This window comes from Bufo bufo, chromosome 5 (assembly GCF_905171765.1).
Source record: "Bufo bufo chromosome 5, aBufBuf1.1, whole genome shotgun sequence".
NCBI classification, from domain to species: Eukaryota; Metazoa; Chordata; class Amphibia; order Anura; family Bufonidae; genus Bufo; species Bufo bufo.
This window is the reverse complement of record NC_053393.1, coordinates 349,764,708-349,783,468: the sequence shown is the minus strand read 5'-3', so window position 1 is coordinate 349,783,468 and position 18,761 is coordinate 349,764,708. Positions and strand designations below refer to the sequence as shown.

The following is an 18,761-nucleotide window of genomic DNA, read 5'->3' as shown; positions in this document are numbered from 1 at the left end:
AAGGGCAGTTGAAGCTGGCACGGTGGCACGTGCAGTAGTTACCCCATCGCAGCCACCGCACAGACAGGCCCGTAGAGCCCCTAGAATCCCTGAGGTGCTGGCAAACCCTGATTGGCAGTCACCAACTTCAGCCGCACCATTAGTTCCCCCTTTCACCGCCCAGTCTGGAGTTCGGGTTGAGACGGCTCAAATCGGTTCGGCCCTGGGATTTTTTGAGCTGTTCTTGACTGCGGAGCTCTTGGACTTAGTCGTGGCAGAGACAAACCGGTATGCCACACAATTCATATCCGCCAACCCGGGAAGCTATTATGCCCAGCCTTTCCGGTGGAAACCAGTCCAAGTTTCCGAACTTAAATTTTTTTTGGGCCTTCTCCTCAACATGGGTCTAACTAAAAAGCATGAATTGCGGTCATATTGGTCCACGAACCCGATTCATCACATGCCCATGTTCTCTGCTGCTATGTCCAGGGCACGATTTGAGGCCATCCTCCGTTTCCTGCATTTTAGCGACAACACAACCTCCCGTCCCAGAGGCCACCCAGCTTTTGACCGGCTCCACAAAATTCGGCCCCTCATAGACCATTTCAACCAGAAATTTGCAAATTTGTATACCCCCGAGCAAAACATCTGCGTAGACGAGTCCCTAATACATTTTACCGGGCGCCTTGGCTTCAAACAATACATCCCAAGCAAGCGTGCCCGGTATGGGGTCAAATTGTATAAGCTCTGTGAAAGGGCCACAGGCTATACCCACAAATTTCGGATCTATGAGGGAAAAGATCAGACCCTGGAGCCGGTCGGTTGCCCTGACTACCTGGGGAGCAGTGGGAAGACAGTCTGGGACTTGGTGTCACCCTTATTCGGCAAGGGGTACCATCTTTATGTGGACAATTTTTACACAAGTGTGGCCCTCTTTAGGCATTTGTTTCTAGAACGGATTTGCGCCTGTGGCACCGCGCGAACTAGTCGCGTGGGCTTCCCCCAACGGCTCGTTACCACCCGTCTTGCAAGGGGGGAGACGGCTGCCTTGTGTAACGAAGAACTGCTCGCGGTGAAATGGAGAGACAAGCGTGACGTTTACATACTCTCCTCCATTCACGCAGACACGACAATCCAAATTGAGCGAGCAACCCGTGTCATTGAAAAGCCCCTCTGTGTCCACGACTATAATGTGCTCATGGGAGGGGTGGACTTCAATGACCAGATGTTGTCTCCGTATTTAGTTTCCCACAGAACCAGACGCTGGTATAAGAAGGTGTCTGTATATTTAATTCAATTGGCGCTGTATAATAGTTTTGTTCTCTACAGTAAGGCTGGGAGAACAGGATCCTTCCTCAAATTCCAGGAAGAGATCATCGAGAACCTCCTGTATCCAGGAGGTTCCGTGGCCCCATCCACCAGTGTAGTTAGCCGTCTACACGAGCGACATTTCCCCAGTGTCGTTCCTGGTACCTCAACCCAACCGTCACCCCGAAAAAGATGTCGTGTCTGTAGCAGGAGTGAAATAAGGCGTGACACCCGCTATTTCTGTCCTGACCACCCTGCCCTATGCTTTGGTGAGTGTTTCCGGAAGTACCACACACAGGTACACCTAGCATAGGGATTGCATCTCACAGGACAGGCACACAGGGCTATTAGGGCCCTTTTACTCACAGCTGCTGCAAACCTCTCCTTTTACCTGGGATAAAGTGCATAACGTACTTCGCCACATCTTTGGGCGATTTGCGCTTTGCACATTGTCCCATGGGGAAGGAGAGGTTTGTTCTATAAAGGTAAAAAAAACGAAACAAAAAAAAAAAAATACCGGTAAGTAAAAAAGTTAACGTTCAGTTAAATAAGTTAAAAAAAGTTTAATATGTTCTGTTCAAAAGTTAATAAATTTATTGCGTTGCGGCCTGGTTTTTTCTTTTTTGTTTTGTTTTTTTTACCTTCCAGGTGGACCAACCGATCGACTAGCTGCAGCACTGATGTGCATTCGGACAGAAGCATTGCGCTGCTGTCAGATTACACGCAAGTCGGTGTATGCGGCGCTGCAAGACGAGATTTCTCCTCTGCAGTAAAAGATACGTTTGCCGAGGCATATGAGCTGAGGAGGTGGCGGTGTTCATATACTTTGGCAAACACTTTGTATATATATAAAAAAAAAAATCCCGGCAATGATTTATTCATCCACATCGATTGATGTGAATGGAGAAATCTGGTTTGCCAGGGCATACGAGCTAAGTGGGTATGGATGTTGGGCGGAGCTCCTATGTCCTGGCAGACGCCTTTCCCCTCCTTTTTCTTTTTTTGGCAGAGATTTTTTCATCTACATTGATCGATGCGAATGAAGAAATCTGTGCCGTTCATTTTTTTCTTTCAGCCCAGAGGCTGAACGGAAAAAAAAAATCTCATTACCTGTATGCTCAATATAAGGAGAATAGCAGAAACTACTAATGCTGGGCATACATGTAATGATTGCGGAGACCCTCAAATGCCAGGGCAGTACAAACACCCCACAAATAACACCATTTTGGAAAGAAGACACCCCAAGGTATTCGCTGAGGGGCATATTGAGTCCATGAAAGATTGAAATTTTTGTCCCAAGTTAGCGGAAAGGGAGACTTTGTGAGAAAACAATCAAAAAAATCAATTTCCGCTAACTTGTGCCAAAAAATTTTTTTTTCTATGAACTCGCCATGCCCCTCATTGAATACCTTGGGGTGTCTTCTTTCCAAAATGGGGTCACATGTGGGGTATTTATACTGCCCTGGCATTTTAGGGGCCCCAAAGCGTGAGAAGAAGTCTGGTATCCAAATGTCTAAAAATGCCCTCCTAAAAGGAATTTGGGCACCTTTGCCCACCTAGGCTGCAAAAAAGTGTCACACATGTGGTATCTACGTATTCAGGAGAAGTTGGGGAATGTGTTTTGGGGTGTCATTTTACATATACCCATGCTGGGTGAGATAAATATCTTGGTCAAATGCCAACTTTGTATAAAAAAATGGGAAAAGTTGTCTTTTGCCAAGATATTTCTCTCACCCAGCATGGGTATATGTAAAATGACACCCCAAAACACATTCCCCAACTTCTCCTGAATATGGAGATACCACATGTGTGACACTTTTTTGCAGCCTAGGTGGGCAAAGGGGCCCACATTCCAAAGAGCACCTTTCGGATTTCACAGGTCATTTACCTACTTACCACACATTAGGGCCCCTGGAAAATGCCAGGGCAGTATAACTACCCCACAAGTGACCCCATTTTGGAAAGAATACACCCCAAGGTATTCCGTGAGGGGCATGGCAAGTTCCTAGAATTTTTTATTTTTTGTCACAAGTTAGTGGAAAATGATGATTTTTTATTTTTTTTTTCATACAAAGTCTCATATTCCACTAACTTGTGACAAAAAATAAAAACTTCCATGAACTCACTATGCCCATCAGCGAATACCTTGGGGTCTTTTCTTTCCAAAATGGGGTCACTTGTGGGGTAGTTATACTGCCCTGGCATTCTAGGGGCCCAAATGTGTGGTAAGGAGTTTGAAATCAAATTCTGTAAAAAATTACCAGTGAAATCCGAAAGGTGCTCTTTGGAATATGGGCCCCTTTGCCCACCTAGGCTGCAAAAAAGTGTCACACATCTGGTATCTCCGTATTCAGGAGAAGTTGGGCAATGTGTTTTGGGGTGTCATTTTACATATACCCATGCTGGGTGAGAGAAATATCTTGGCAAAAGACAACTTTTCCCATTTTTATATACAAAGTTGGCATTTGACCAAGATATTTATCTCACCCAGCATGGGTATATGTAAAAAGACACCCCAAAACACATTCCCCAACTTCTCCTGAATACGGAGATACCAGATGTGTGACACTTTTTTGCAGCCTAGGTGGGCAAAGGGGCCCATATTCCAAAGAGCACCTTTCGGATTTCACTGGTCATTTTTTACAGAATTTGATTTCAAACTCCTTACCACACATTTGGGCCCCTAGAATGCCAGGGCAGTATAACTACCCCACAAGTGACCCCATTTTGGAAAGAAGAGACCCCCAAGGTATTTCGTGATGGGCATAGTGAGTTCATAGAACTTTTTATTTTTTGTCACAAGTTAGTGGAATATGAGACTTTGTAAGAAAAAAATAAAATAAAAAAATCATCATTTTCCGCTAACTTGTGACAAAAAATAAAAAGTTCTATGAACTCACTATGCCCATCAGCGAATACCTTAGGGTGTCTACTTTCCGAAATGGGGTCATTTGTGGGGTGTTTGTACTGTCTGGCCATTGTAGAACCTCAGGAAACATGACAGGTGCTCAGAAAGTCAGAGATGCTTCAAAAAGCGGAAATTCACATTTTTGTACCATAGTTTGTAAACGCTATAACTTTTACCCAAACCATTTTTTTTTTTTACTCAAACATTTTTTTTTTATCAAAGACATGTAGAACAATAAATTTAGAGCAAAATTTATATATGGATGTCGTTTTTTTTTGCAAAATTTTACAACTGAAAGTGAAAAATGTCATTTTTTTGCAAAAAAATCATTAAATTTCGATTAATAACAAAAAAAGTAAAAATGTCAGCAGCAATGAAATACCACCAAATGAAAGCTCTATTAGTGAGAAGAAAAGGAGGTAAAATTCATTTAGGTGGTAAGTTGCATGACCGAGCAATAAACGGTGAAAGTAGTGTAGGTCAGAAGTGTAAAAAGTGGCCTGGTCTTTCAGGGTGTTTAAGCCCTAGGGGCTGAGGTGGTTAAAGAGTCTTTAACTTTACACAACTCTGTAAATAGGTCACAGTACATAATTTCTTATTATATACTGTGTATAACTGTCCAAATGGAATGTGCCACCTTCAAGTAAACATTACTTAAAGGGGTTGTCCACTTTTTATTGAGTGATGGCCTATCCTCAGGATAAGCCATCAATAGCTGATCAGCAAGAGACTGACAGTGTGCATCCCAGCTGATCAGCTGTTCGGGCATACCTCCAGCACCAGAATTACACAGCACCATCAACTGTGTAGGGAGGGAGCTTGTCACAGTGCTATTACTATTGAAGTCAATGGGACCAGCGTTGCAGTGACAAACTCTGTCCACTACACAGATGACAAAGGTGTGTAGTTCTACCCCCAAACAGCTGATCGACAGGGATGTGGGGTGTCAAACCATGACCAGCAAGTGATGCCTTATTTTGACTAGTAAAAGCTGGACAACCCCTTTAAACGGGGTCTGTCTACATTCACATTTTTCATTGCCAAAAATAAACTTGAATGCGAAGTACGAAGCAAGTTCCCTGGATTGGCACCTTGTGGCACTTGCTGCTTAATCTCATAAAGGATTAAACTTTGGCCACAAATGAACTTGATTTGCGCACTGGGTGCCTTAACAAATTATGGGAGTCATCTGGCAGGGATAAATCATCCAACAGTCTCCCTACTGTATATAACAAGTGTAAAATATGGCTAGGGATACACGGCGACATCTGTCGCAGCAGTCTCAAGAAATTCAACACGGCTGGATTTCTCACGACTCCCATTCATTTCTATGGGATCACTGCTACCCAGCGACACTGGCCGTGACAGCATCGCCATGTAGCCCTAGCCTTAGGCTCACAAGAGCTTGTTTAGGGGACTCTTTTCTCATTAGCATATTGAAAACAGCAAAAAAATTATCCTATTATTTTTTAGCTCTCAAAGTAGAAATTGTTCGTCAGACAGCTATCCCTCCTGACTGACTAATACACGTACATGTTGGATGAGCGGAGAAAGCTGCTGTCAGACACTTATGGCGGTGGCTTATATCCTAGAAAAGCAAAAGGATCAGTTGAAAATATTCATCTCACCCCATTCTTCTCTTCTTCAACATCATCGGTTGGGGGAGATTCGGGAGCTCCCCATACACATTGGAGCGTCATACAAACCTGCTGTTATTGGTGGGTTTGGCTGACTATACATTAATGTGTATGGGCCTTAATAGGGAGCATTCACACATTACAGAAAAACTGATTTCCCTTCCAGATCCGTAAATCTCCACATTCTATATAACCTGTTTTATTCTAGTGCGTACACTATACTGTATTTGTCATCCAGTAAGCCCTCTACATATGGCATAATGAAAAGTTCATCGAAGATTACAGGAGAGAAGTCCAGTTTTGTTTTTTGATTGTTGTTTTTTGTAATGGGGGAAAAACTACTTAATGACAAAATAATGAAACCTAAAAATGAATGCTTATAATAACAAACCAGCTACCTATGCTTATGTTGTAATCCAATCATTAATTGTGCACTTCTGTGTTGATGAATATTATGCATTAGAAGTACCTGACCCCGCTTATGGAGTGAGTCACTGAGAAAAAATTACACATTTCCTGACCTTAATTAGACAATGTAATTCAGGCCACTATTCACTAAAATAAGTTGTCGAGCCTTACTAGCTAAATGGAAGGCATTGTTCGAGAAGTGTCTTTGCTTACACAACTAATTTCCACTGATTGGCTGCTGCTTTATAATTATATAAATGTTAAATGAGATTGCAGCTACAATTTATAATAATCACATGCTTTTCATTTTTGTGTACAAGGAATGTGGTTGTGAACTAAATAACAAATATTTCCTGCACAATGTTTAATTACATTGATAAAAGACAGAAATTACTAGGTGACACATCACAGAATGGGATGAACAATAGTAAAATTCCCTTTACACGGGACAATATTACAGCAGATTGTCGGGGAGGAGCGATTGGTAATACCATTGCTCTTCCCCATAAGGACTTGTCGTTTGCTGGCAGGAGATCGTGTGTAAATGGCACGATCTTCTTCTGGTAAAGACTAATTTTTGCGTGCACACAAATGATCGGACTACCCAATGAACGAGCATTTCGCTTGTTCATCGGGTAATCGGCGGTACATTTACAACGCCCGATCATCAAGCAGTACTATGAACGCTCATTAGCGATAATCTGAGATTCTCGACCTGTGCAAAGGGCCCTTTACACGGGTAAACAAGGCTCATACCGCCCTTACTGTTCTCACTTACTGAATGAGTCCATTTGATTAGCATTTTTACTTTTATAGTTAATCATAAAGCAGACACTACAAAATGGTGAATATGATGAATTAAAACACAATGGGAAATAGATCATAGTGAAATGCCATCAATGTCCCAGATTGGAATACCCTATTAAGTTTTAAGATAAACCCCAACAGTTTATTGAAACAAAAGCCAACAACAGTGGTGGGTATAACCTCACAAAATAGGCAATGTCTCAAAAACTTGTCATGTGGCCTTGGGCATCAATTACAGCTTGACAATGATGTCTTATGCTGTTCACAAGTCGACTTACTGTCTGCTGAGGCATGGCATCCCACTCTTCTTGCAGTTGGGTTCTCAGGTCATAGAGGTTCTGGGGTACAGAGTTACAGAGATTTAGATCTGGAGAAAGTGCAGGGCACTCCATTTGAGGTACCCCAGTCTCCAGCAGCCATTCCCTAATGATGCGATCTTGATAAGCTGGCGTATTGTCATCCATGAAGATGAAATTAGGCCCGTGTTGTTCATGCAGAAGCACAATAACTGGATTAATGATGATATTCAAGTAGTATGGGCTTGCCACTGTACCATTCACAAAGTGTAAGGTAGTTCTGTATTGACTAGACACACCTGCCCACACTGTAACACCACCACCAAAGGCTCGTCTGGTGACAACAGTGGCTGATGCATAGTGCTCTCCTTGACATCTCCAACAACATTGGCAGCCATCATTTCTGCTCTGCGTGAATCAACTTACATAAGTGTACAGCACTGAGGCCCACTGGTCCCTCATCCAGCGGTAGATGCTCCCTGGCCCATGCAAGATGATGCTGCCTGTGCACTGGTAGTCAGGTACCCTTGCAGGTCAACTAGCATGCAGACAACGCTGATGTAAACGGTTTCAAATGGTCTGACGTGACACTTCGGTGCCTCTCACCTCCTTTAACTGTGCCTGGAGTTGTGTGGCATTCATCATCCAGTTCCACAAGGCATTGTTCACAAAGTAGCGGTCATCAGTGTGGGATGTGGCCAAAGGACGTCCACTTCTATGCCTTTCTGTGTCTCTTCCAGTCTCTCTGTATCTCTGTTGCAACCTGCTGATGACACTCTGTGACACTCTAAGCTCAGTGGCCACTTCCATCTGAGAACATCTTGCTTGAAGCTTCGCAATGGCGAGGTACTGTTGATCAATTGTTAGGTGTCATCTTGGTCTCATGATGTCAAAATGTGAACAGCATGATGAGTAGGACCGTTTAAAAACTAATTCTAATTAAACCAGAAAATGTATTTGGTGATTTATGGATCAAACACCTGTTGTGAATTTTGCTGTTAAAGAACAGCAAGTTGTGCAAAAAGTACTGAAACACTGAACAGTTGGACATGTGCATTCAAAGGTTTAGAGAAGGTCACATTAAGTTCACCTGTAAAGGTTAGAGTGCATTTTAGGTTCATCCTGAAGTTTCACCCTCAAGCCAAATATCCCTAGCTTTTTGTGAGTAGTGTATAAAGCATTCATAATAGAACCACTCAATACTGTACTGATATGGTTGTGATTTCTCCCAGAGACTTGAGATACAAACACATGGGGGAGATTTATCAAAACTGGTGTAAAGGACAAATGATTTAGTTGCCCATAGCAACCAATCAGATTCCACTTTTCATCTTCCAATGGAGTTATGGAAAATGAAAGGTAGAATAAAATTGAATGCTATGGGCAACTAAGCCAGTTCTATTTTACACCAGTTTTAATAAATCTTCCCTATTATGCATAACTGATTCAACTGAATAAAATTACACTGTGACTGAAACAGTTTTCAGGGACAATTATTCTTGCTTTCAAAACCTCATTCACTCCAGCTATTCGACCCTTCACTACACTGGATCATAGAAATTCCGGCAGCACAAAGCAGAACCTGGGCAAATTCATAAAAAAAATATATTCATAGTGTATGGAGCCAGACACAAAAAAAAGCTTAAAATAATTCACATCCATCTGTTCCCAGATTAGTTTAGGCACAAATACAAATTTGGCTCTTAGGAAAGCAGAAGAGAAATAACATGTTTCCATGAGGAAGGATGCAATACTTACATAGCAGGGTAGTCTCAAAAAATGGAGAAAACTAAATAGAGGATTGGTGCGCAAGGCTGGTAAAGAAGTCGTGCTTAGGTCTCTTCATTCATTCATTCGTTGGTGGTTGATCGGAGCAATCTTTTGTTGGGGCACATACCGCCTATTTCTAACTGGTCATTGTCTCTTTGCAGCATTATTCTTGTCCCATTTCTGGTATAGATAACACAAAAGCTCCACCTTGAATTGATAAGATTTTTAATCCTTTATTTTCGGCAGAGTAATACTGAGGTTCTTGCAACCATGCAAATCGGAATCTTTTTTATGAGTTTCTCATTGTGAAATATTTTGTGGCCAACACAGAGAACATCCATGGTTTTCTAACAAAGGTCTCTATAAAGATTTACTTGCAAATGTCTACCAGTACGTAGGTGGGCATTTCTAAACTACTATACAAAGTTCTCCAAAATTCTGACCCATTTTGTGACAAAAAAAAAATGCATACATGTTTTTGCACCACATTTATTAGTGTTTTAAACACTTTTCTATACTTTTTGCCTCTTATCCGATAAGAGGTATGGCTCTATGGAAAGAGGCATGACTTCGCTGGAGAGGGGTATGGCTTGGATGCAACATCATAAACAAAAAATAAGCCGAAAGTTTGATGCATTTCCTGGGGTAAGCTACGTCAAATAGGTGGTGTAAAGCTGGACTAGACAGTCTATGATGTACAGATTTATCATTCTGCATCAGTCAATGTGATAAATCCAGCACAATTCAAGACTTTCTACTGTAAGTTTACTAATTTAACTGTTGCTGGCCACCAGCTATCCTGCACTTTGAATATACACTGCCATTGTTAAGTGGCGCGAAGGTGGTGAGCATCATATTTTTCTAATATTGTTGTTACTCTGTCTTTCTTTTAGGCAGTATTAGTAGTATTTATGTCTAGTGGGGATCAGGAGCGACACCGGTGCCGGGTAGCGGGGTAAGTATAATCTATATGTGGGGCCCGGGCATTTTGGGGCATGTTTTAGACATAGTATTATAGCTCAGACTAAGGGTTCATTCAGATGATCATATGGTTGCAAATTGCGCAAAACACAGATACCATTCGTGTACATTCCACATTGACCCACATGGCCAGTCCTGTGATAGAAATGCCTATTCTTGTCCGCAATTGTGGACAAGAATAGGACATGCTCTATTTTTTTGCGGGGCCACGGAAAGGAAGTACAGATCTTCTTTTGCAGCCCCAATGGAATGAATGGGTCCACATCCGTTCCGCAACATTGACACGTACATACGATCGTCTAAATGAGCTCAAAGGGGTAGATTTATTGTGGCCCTATGCCAGTTTTTTGGCACAGAAAATTAGCAAACTTTGTCCCAAATGCTGGTTTGCAACAAAATGTTAAACTTTTTTAGCTTTTTCCAACAAACTTGTCATTTTTCCAAATAGTGGATGGGTCATGAGTAGAAGGAGTCTGACAGTGGGCAGGACTTTCTGGTGCACATTAAGATCTACACTACAAATCTATTCCAACTCCTGGCTAAAGTAGATTTCAGTTATGGCGCACATAATATGCGCCACAATTATTACGAGTCCTGCACCTCTTAATAATTGTTATGCATCTTACACAAGCATAGGACAAGTTCAAGGGCTTTTCAGAGATTTTTTAACTGATGAAATATCCTCAAGATAGGAGGGTTCGTCCCCCACCGTTCAGCTGTTTGAGAAGGCACCAGCGCTCGCAGTAGTAACACAGCCTTCTTGCAGCTCTACCTAAGCCATGTGATGTCACATTCATCAATCATATGGCCTAGGTGCTGCCCCGCCCCATTGAAGTGAATGGAGCTGAGCTGCAATACAAAGCACATCCGCTATACAATTGTATGGCAATTTGCTTAATGAGCTGAGAGAAGGGTGTGGCTCTACTGTGAGCAACGGTGCGATCTCAAGCAGCTGATCCACAGTGTCCGGGGTATCCCACCAATAAGATGCTGATGACCTATCCAGAGGATAGGTCATCGGTTAAAAAAATCTTGTAAATCTACTTTAAAACCAGCATACACAATGCCTGTCTTAGAAAGTCTCTGTCAAGGTTCAAGAAACATGTGGGAATAGTTATTATTTAATAATACAAAAAGGTCAAAGACTTCAAACATCAGGGACTTTAAAGCCAAATCCTTGGGAATTTTATAACATAGAGTGGATTGAGAAGTCAAAGTGGCCCTGAAAAAAAACATAAATTTCCATGTTGTAGGCGAAGCCAAACGGACAGAAGGTGTGGCCAAGCCAATTAGGTGTTTTTTTTTGCGGGGCAATCTGTAGTTTTTTATTGATACTATTTTGGAATATGCCTTTTTGCTAATTTTTTATTCAGTTTTTTGGGAGATGAAACAACAAAAAAAATGGAGAATCTGCAGTTTAGATTTTTTTTTCCATTATGGAGTTTATCATACGGTATACATACATTTATATTTTAGTACGGTCATTTTGTGCACAACCATGACAATGATCTTTATTTTTTATTTTTGTTATTAATATGGGGAAAGGGGCTGATTTTAATTTTTAGAAATTTTTTATTCTTTATGGTTTTAAAAACTTTTTTTTATTTCTTTTCACTTATTTTAAGTCACCATAGGGGATTTTAACATGTGAATGTTTGATAGCTGTTCCCATAGACTGTACATGTATAGCAGAGGTCTGAAAGGGGTTAAAATAAAAGTAATTCCCCTATATAACTAGGGCCTTGAGTATTATAATAATGATTGAGAACACCCTTGTGTATTTAAAAACTTTTATTCCCCTTTTATCTAAATTGTCACTGGCAGGTCTCGAACCAGGGAACTTCTGTACCAGATACATATCCTTACTAGCTGAGCCACAGGCTTCACAGCTTTAGGAAGGTGGCATTTCTCTCACTAAAAACCTTTACTATGTAGATATATGACTATATACAGTAATATTGAGGGGTGGTCCCTCAAAAAATATTCTACAGTTTTCAAACCAACACCTGGATCTGAATACTTTTGTAATTGCATGCAATTTTAAATTCTGTATAGCTACTTAGTTATTCAATAAAATGTATCTGTATAGTGCCAAGTATTTTCTTATTTATTTGACCGGCTTGTTAAGAAGGCCGCATATACAGTACAGACCAAAAGTTTGGACACACTTTCTCATTCAAAGAGTTTTCTTTATTTCCATGACTATGAAAATTGTAGATTCACACTGAAGGCATCAAAACTATGAATTAACAGATGTGGAATTATAAACATAAAAAACAAGTGTGAAACAACTGAAAATATGTCATATTCTAGGTTCTTCAAAGTAGCCACCTTTTGCTTTGATTACTGCTTTTCACACTCTTGGCATTCTCTTGATGAGCTTCAAGAGGTAGTCCCCTGAAATGGTTTTCACTTCACAGGTGTGCCCTGTCAGGTGTAATAAGTGGGATTTCTTGCCTTATAAATGGGGTTGGGACCATCAGTTGCGTTGAGGAGAAGTCAGGTGGATACACAGCTGATAGTCCTACTGAATAGACTGTTAGAATTTGTATTATGGCAAGAAAAAAGCAGCTAAGTAAAGAAAAACGAGTGGCCATCATTACTTTAAGAAATGAAGGTCAGTCAGTCAGCAGAAAAATTGGGAAAACTTTGAAAGTAAGGGCTATTTGACCATGAAGGAGAGTGATGGGGTGCTGCGCCAGATGACCTGGCCTCCACAGTCACCGGACCTGAACCCAATCAAGATGGTTTGGGGTGAGCTGGACCGCAGAGTGAAGGCAAAAGGGCCAGCAAGTGCTAAGCATCTCTGGGAACTCCTTCAAGACCATTTCAGGGGACTACCTCTTGAAGCTCATGAAGAGAATGCCAAGAGTGTGCAAAGCAGTAATCAAAGCAAAAGGTGGCTACTTTGAAGAACCTAGAATATGACATATTTTCATTTGTTTCACACTTGTTTGTTATGTATATAATGCCACATGTGTTAATTCATAGTTTTGATGCCTTCATAGTCAGGAAAATAAAGAAAACTCTTTGAATGAGAAGGTGTGTCCAAACTTTTGGTCTGTACTGTAGTCAGTTTCATCTTTTAACTGCATCCTGAGCTATGATAGGGAGAGAGCTGCAGCAGAAAAGACACTCCCCTTGAGCTCTAGCAGAAAAGACACGTCTCCTGAGCTCAAGCAGAAAGGACACGTCTCCTGAGCTCCAGCAGAAAGGACACTCCCCTCGAGCTGCCAGCTTTATATAAATCTAGCAGAACAATGAATGGGGAGATCTCTGGATCCATCTGAGGTATAGGGCTGGTTCTAGCTTTGTTAGAAAGAGATTGTCATGTACTATATGATGTCTGATAGTCATTTTTTACATTAGTCATGGGATAACCCCTTAAATTCTCATTATCTCAACTGCAGGTGGCTGAGATCTTTCAGCAAACGTACATCTTGAAAATGGTGATTAATTGAATCATAACATATATTAGAGCATTGTGATATTTTATAATGATACAGTAATAAAGCTTTAACAAGTGGATGATACATAATCCAATGGATTTCCACAGTTACTCTGCTTATGTATATTATGTAATTATACTCTATATATGCAACCTGAAACGGTGGGCATTGCTATTAATACGGCATTGGTTACAAACCAAGAGTAAGGATTATATTAATGAACCTCGTCAGATTCATTTTATCAATGTATATATGAAATGTACATTTGTCTGTCAGTGTGTGTGGTTTTCATTTTGTCCGATTAGTGGATATACTGTTATGCTCACAATTAAACCTACATAGGAATCATAGGAAGTGAATTAAACCGTGCCCTTATCTGCAGCACACGATCTTTTAGGAATGGATTTGAATGCATTACGGATAAAAAACAGACTTTTTCCATCTGTTACTATATTGTTCTATTAAGTAAGGAAATGTGTTCCAGATAGATATTTTTGTTTTTGACCAAGGAATATAGTCTTAGGAAATGTGTTATTCCTGGCTGAAATTCTTGAAACGGTCCGCACCGTCCGTGGGGCATGCACATGGGGATCGCAGACCCATTCACTTGAATGGGTCCGCGATCCTTCCGTTCCGCAAAAAGATAGAGCAAGTTCTATCTTTTTGCGGTGCGGAAGCACAAAACGAAACCCCAGAAAGCACTCCGTAGTGCTTCCGTAGTTTTCCATTCCGTTCCGCATCTCCAGATTTGCGGAACCGTTGAAATGAACGGGTCCGCATCCGTGATGAGGAATGGCCACGGAACGGTGCAGATCCGCAATACAGCAATCAGCAGCACACGTTCGTGTGAATGAGCCCTAAGGCCTCTTGCACACGACCGTATGTTTTTTTCAGTATTTTGCGGTCTGCAAAAAAAGGATCTGCAAAAAATACGGATGACGTCCGTGTGCATTCCGTTTTTTTGAATCTGAGTATGTGTTCTCAAATTTTTTTGTATGTAGGGTGCTTGTTATGTTACTACTTTGTATTTATGGTTCCATGATCCTGTGTCAGTGTGGTATGAGCGGGATTCCAGCTTGGCTCCTTTAGCGTAGAAACTTTCTGTTTGTGAGTCGGATTTTAGTTCTCTGCCGTTACCGGAATTCCAGCCTTGTGTGAATGGCGCCCTGCTATTCTGATCCTGATCAGTGTGTTTGTGGCTTTGGTCATGACTCCTGTGGTCAGCCTGATTGTTCATCGATGTTTAAAATGTCTTTATCATGTCTCTGGTTTTGTTCAGGTTTGCCTGTGTACGACATGCTTCCTGAGTGTATTCTGATCTGCATGGTTTATGTCTTGATCCTGGTTCTGATCATGATTCTGTGTCTTTGATCTGGTTTACTTGTGACCTTGATTTGTGTCTGTTTAGTATGCTTGAGCTGCGGCTGTGTAAACAGGTTCCTGCAGTTCTTACTGCAGGTGCTTGAATTGGGTCCCTGCACTTAGGCAGCATAGGGACTGTCAACCAGTTGGGGGATGCCATTTAGGGCAGATCATCCAAGCAGGTAGGGATAGTGGTCGGATGGATATTAGGTCTGCACTGTTCCCTCCCTGTATGTCCTGCTTGATTCTGATCATGTTAATGTCTTGAAACCATCGTGGAATAAGCCGTTACTTTTTGTTTATTCTGTGTCCTGAAGTCTTGACTGATAATACACCTTTATTGTTTGAAAAGAAGTCTGCTGTGTTTAATATTTTCGTACAATAGTCAAATGAAAGATCTTTTGTTCAAAGAAACCTTTCCTTGAAAGATTTTCCATTACCCAACTTCATTGAATGTGTATGGACAGTTTGAACAACTGTAACAAAAAATATAGACTAAAATGTGTATGGTCTGTGAAACGAACGTTCAGCAGATGTTTGTTCAACTGCTGTTCAACCAATCAACCAACTTCTATCTACTGTGTATGGCCATCTTTAGACTCAACAGTCTTGGCCAGCAACAACTCCCCATTCCTAAATATTCTTACAAGATTACTTGTACCTGTGTATTAACACCTTCAGGACCCTGCATTTTTCACCTTAAGGACCAGGCCATTTTTTGCATATCTGACATGTGTCACTTTATGTGGTGATAACTTTAAAACGCTTTTACTTATCCGAGCCATTATTTTACTTATCCAAGCCATTCTGAGATAGTTTTCTCGTCACATATTGTACTTCATGACAGTGGTAAATTTGAGTCAAAATATTTCCTTTTTATTTATTAAAAAATACCAAATTTACCAAAAATGTAGAAAAATTAGCAATTTTACATTTTTTTATTTCTCTGCTTTTAAAACAGATAGTGACACCTCCTAAAATAGTTATTACTTTACATTTCCCATATGTCTACTTTATGTTTGGATCATTTTGTAAATGACATTTTCTTTTTTAGGGGGTCGTGAGAAGGCTTAGAAGTTTAGAAGCAAATCTTAAAATGTAAAAAATAATTTCCAAAACCCAATTTTTAAAGGATCAGTTAAGGTCTGAAGTCACTTTGTGGGGCTTACATATTAGAAACCACCCATAAATGCCCCATTTTAGAAACTACACCCCTCAAGGTTTTTAAAACTGATTTTACAAACTTTGGTAAACTTTCCGTTTCTGTATGTCCGTATTTCCGATCCGCAAAAATATAGAAGATGTCCTATTATTGTCCGCATTACAGACAAGGATAGTACTGTTCTATTAGGGGCCAGCTGTTCCGTTCCCCAAAATACGGAATGCACACGGACGTCATCACTATTTTTTGCGGATCCGTTTTGCAGACCGCAAAATACATACGGTCATGTGCATAAGGCCTTAGGTAGGATCTAATTTTTTTGCAGGATGAGATGATGGTTTTATTGGTAACATTTTGGGGTGCGTATGACTTTTTGATCACTTGGTATTTCACTTTTTGTGATGTAAGGTAACAAAAAATGACTTTTTTTTACCGTTTTTATTTTACTTTTTTACGGTGTTCATCTGAGGTCATGTGATAATTTTATACAGCCGTTTGTTATGGACGTGGCAATACCTAATATGTATACTTTTTTATTTATTTAAGTTTTACACAATAAAAGCATTTTTGAAACATAGTTTCTTTATTTTTTGCCCGATTGTTTTATGTAGGGGCATTTTTTTTGCGGGATGAGGTGATGGTTTGATTGGTACTATTTTGTGGGGGCATACACCTTTTAGTTTTTATTTACTTTATTTAATTTTTCTACGGCGTTCAGGTGAGGGGGTAGATCATGTGATATTTTTAGAGAGCCGGTCGTTATGGACGCGGCAATACCCAATACATGTATGTCTGTTTTTATTTATTTTTTACAATTTTATGTGTTTTATTTTGGGAAAGGGGCTTTTTTTTTTTACTTGAAACTTTATTTTTATTTTTTTCTATTATAAAAAACACTTTAAAAAAAATATATATATAATTTTGTCTGGGAGGGACTTCAACTTCTGGGGTCTGATCCCTTCTGCAATGCATTACAATACAACCTTTTATGCTGACAGCCTGCCTGTGAGACCAAGCCTAAGAGCTGAATCTCACAGGTTTCCGTAGAAGACCAGCCCCGATGCCTACGGAAGGCATTGGGCTTCCTTCTCTGCCATCGGGTCCCCGTCACTGCAGTGCGGGGACCTGATGAAAATGCAGAGGGCACTCATACCCTCCACAAACCCTCTGCATGCCTCGGTCAGCTTTGACCTCGGCATACAAGGGGTTAATACGCTGACATTAGTGTTTTCACTGATGCCGGCATATGCAGCAGGGGCCCGGCTGCCAGTGACTGCCGGGTCCGTGCTGCTGATTAGGCGAACGCAGCTCCTGCACCCGCCAGGTCAGCCCGCCGTACATGTACAGCGCTGGTCCTTAAGTCATGTCCACCAGCACTGTAAATGTACAGCGGGGGTCCTTAAGGGGTTAAAGTCGATTTAGATGCGGCGAGGAGAAGCCGATAGTTGTGAAGGAACGCTCGTCTGCAAGGGGCCTAAGACTTTGGATTTCTGCAGTAGATCTTAAACTGTTCAAGCTGCTGATCCACCTGCTGATTTAGCTCAGCAAGAATGAGCATGTCAATTGTGGGGGGATTTTCTGCAACGCAGATTTTTTTTATCTGCAGGTGGGAAAAATCTGTACCACATGAACTACGATGCAGAGTCTAAATTATAATGAATGGGAGGTTAATTGGAAATGTGGGAGGTGAATTTGTGAAATCTTTGTCAAAATCCACTCAGAATAATAACTCTGTGTGAATATGCCTTTACACCCATCCATACCTAATATTTACAGAAAAATATGAGGCAGATATTTAACTGAATACTTCCATTACAAAATATTACAGGATCAAAAAGGTGTAATATGAAGGGGGGGGGGGGTATAATCTCCAGGCATTAAGCAAAGTTTCTTTTGTACCCAGAGATTCACTTACATATAGTACTGTAATGTTTAGCATGAAAGAGGAGAAAAGAACATAATCCCATACAGCGCAATTAACCCAAAACAGGAATTGAGGGGGAACAGGGGAAAGTTACTCACCTTAGGCAGCTGTGCAGTTGGCCAGTCCCTCCCTTGCTGCTTTACCACTGCCTGGTCCTGTCAACCAAAACAGATAAGGGGGCGGGGGGGGGGTCTGACAACAGAAAGGGGCAGAGCGTAAGTGCAACTAGAGCAATGGTGAGGCCTTTACTGCACCAAACGCCTAACATGCTATGTGTCTATACAAAAAGTTGCATAAGGAGGTCGCTAGTGAAGGATTCTGATTAACCCTTTTTCTACCTAGGACATATTGCACCTCTGGTAGCCAATTTTGCAGTTTTGACATGTACAAATAAAACCTAAATTGAAACATTACATAATGAAAAATCACCCTAACCTCCTAAACCCATATAGCAGACAAACGGCACGTTGTCAAAATACCATTCAGAACTTTATACTTGTATCGTGAGAAATGTGTCTGAGGAATTTATTTTGCACGTCTGACCAATGTTCGTACATCCCACATACTGTAAATTGCAAGCACGTTGCAGTAAATAATATCAGACCAGCAGCTTTAAAAAGGAGGAAATGTGAAACTGTTCCTTAATGATAGTGAACATGAAAGTAGATATAAACCAAGTTTTCATGACATACCCATTCTCTGACATGAAGAGATACCACCCACTGGAGTTTCATATGCCATGTCTGTAAATACATTTTGTGCCAACTTCT

The 18,761-nt window shown here is 40.9% G+C and overlaps 1 protein-coding gene across 1 annotated transcript in view; it reads right to left on the bottom strand.

The window, feature by feature from the left end:
- Nucleotides 1–18,761, bottom strand: part of FBXL7 (F-box and leucine rich repeat protein 7) — a 225,139-nt gene that overhangs the window by 104,804 nt on the left and 101,574 nt on the right. The gene's annotated exons all lie outside the window — the stretch shown is intronic.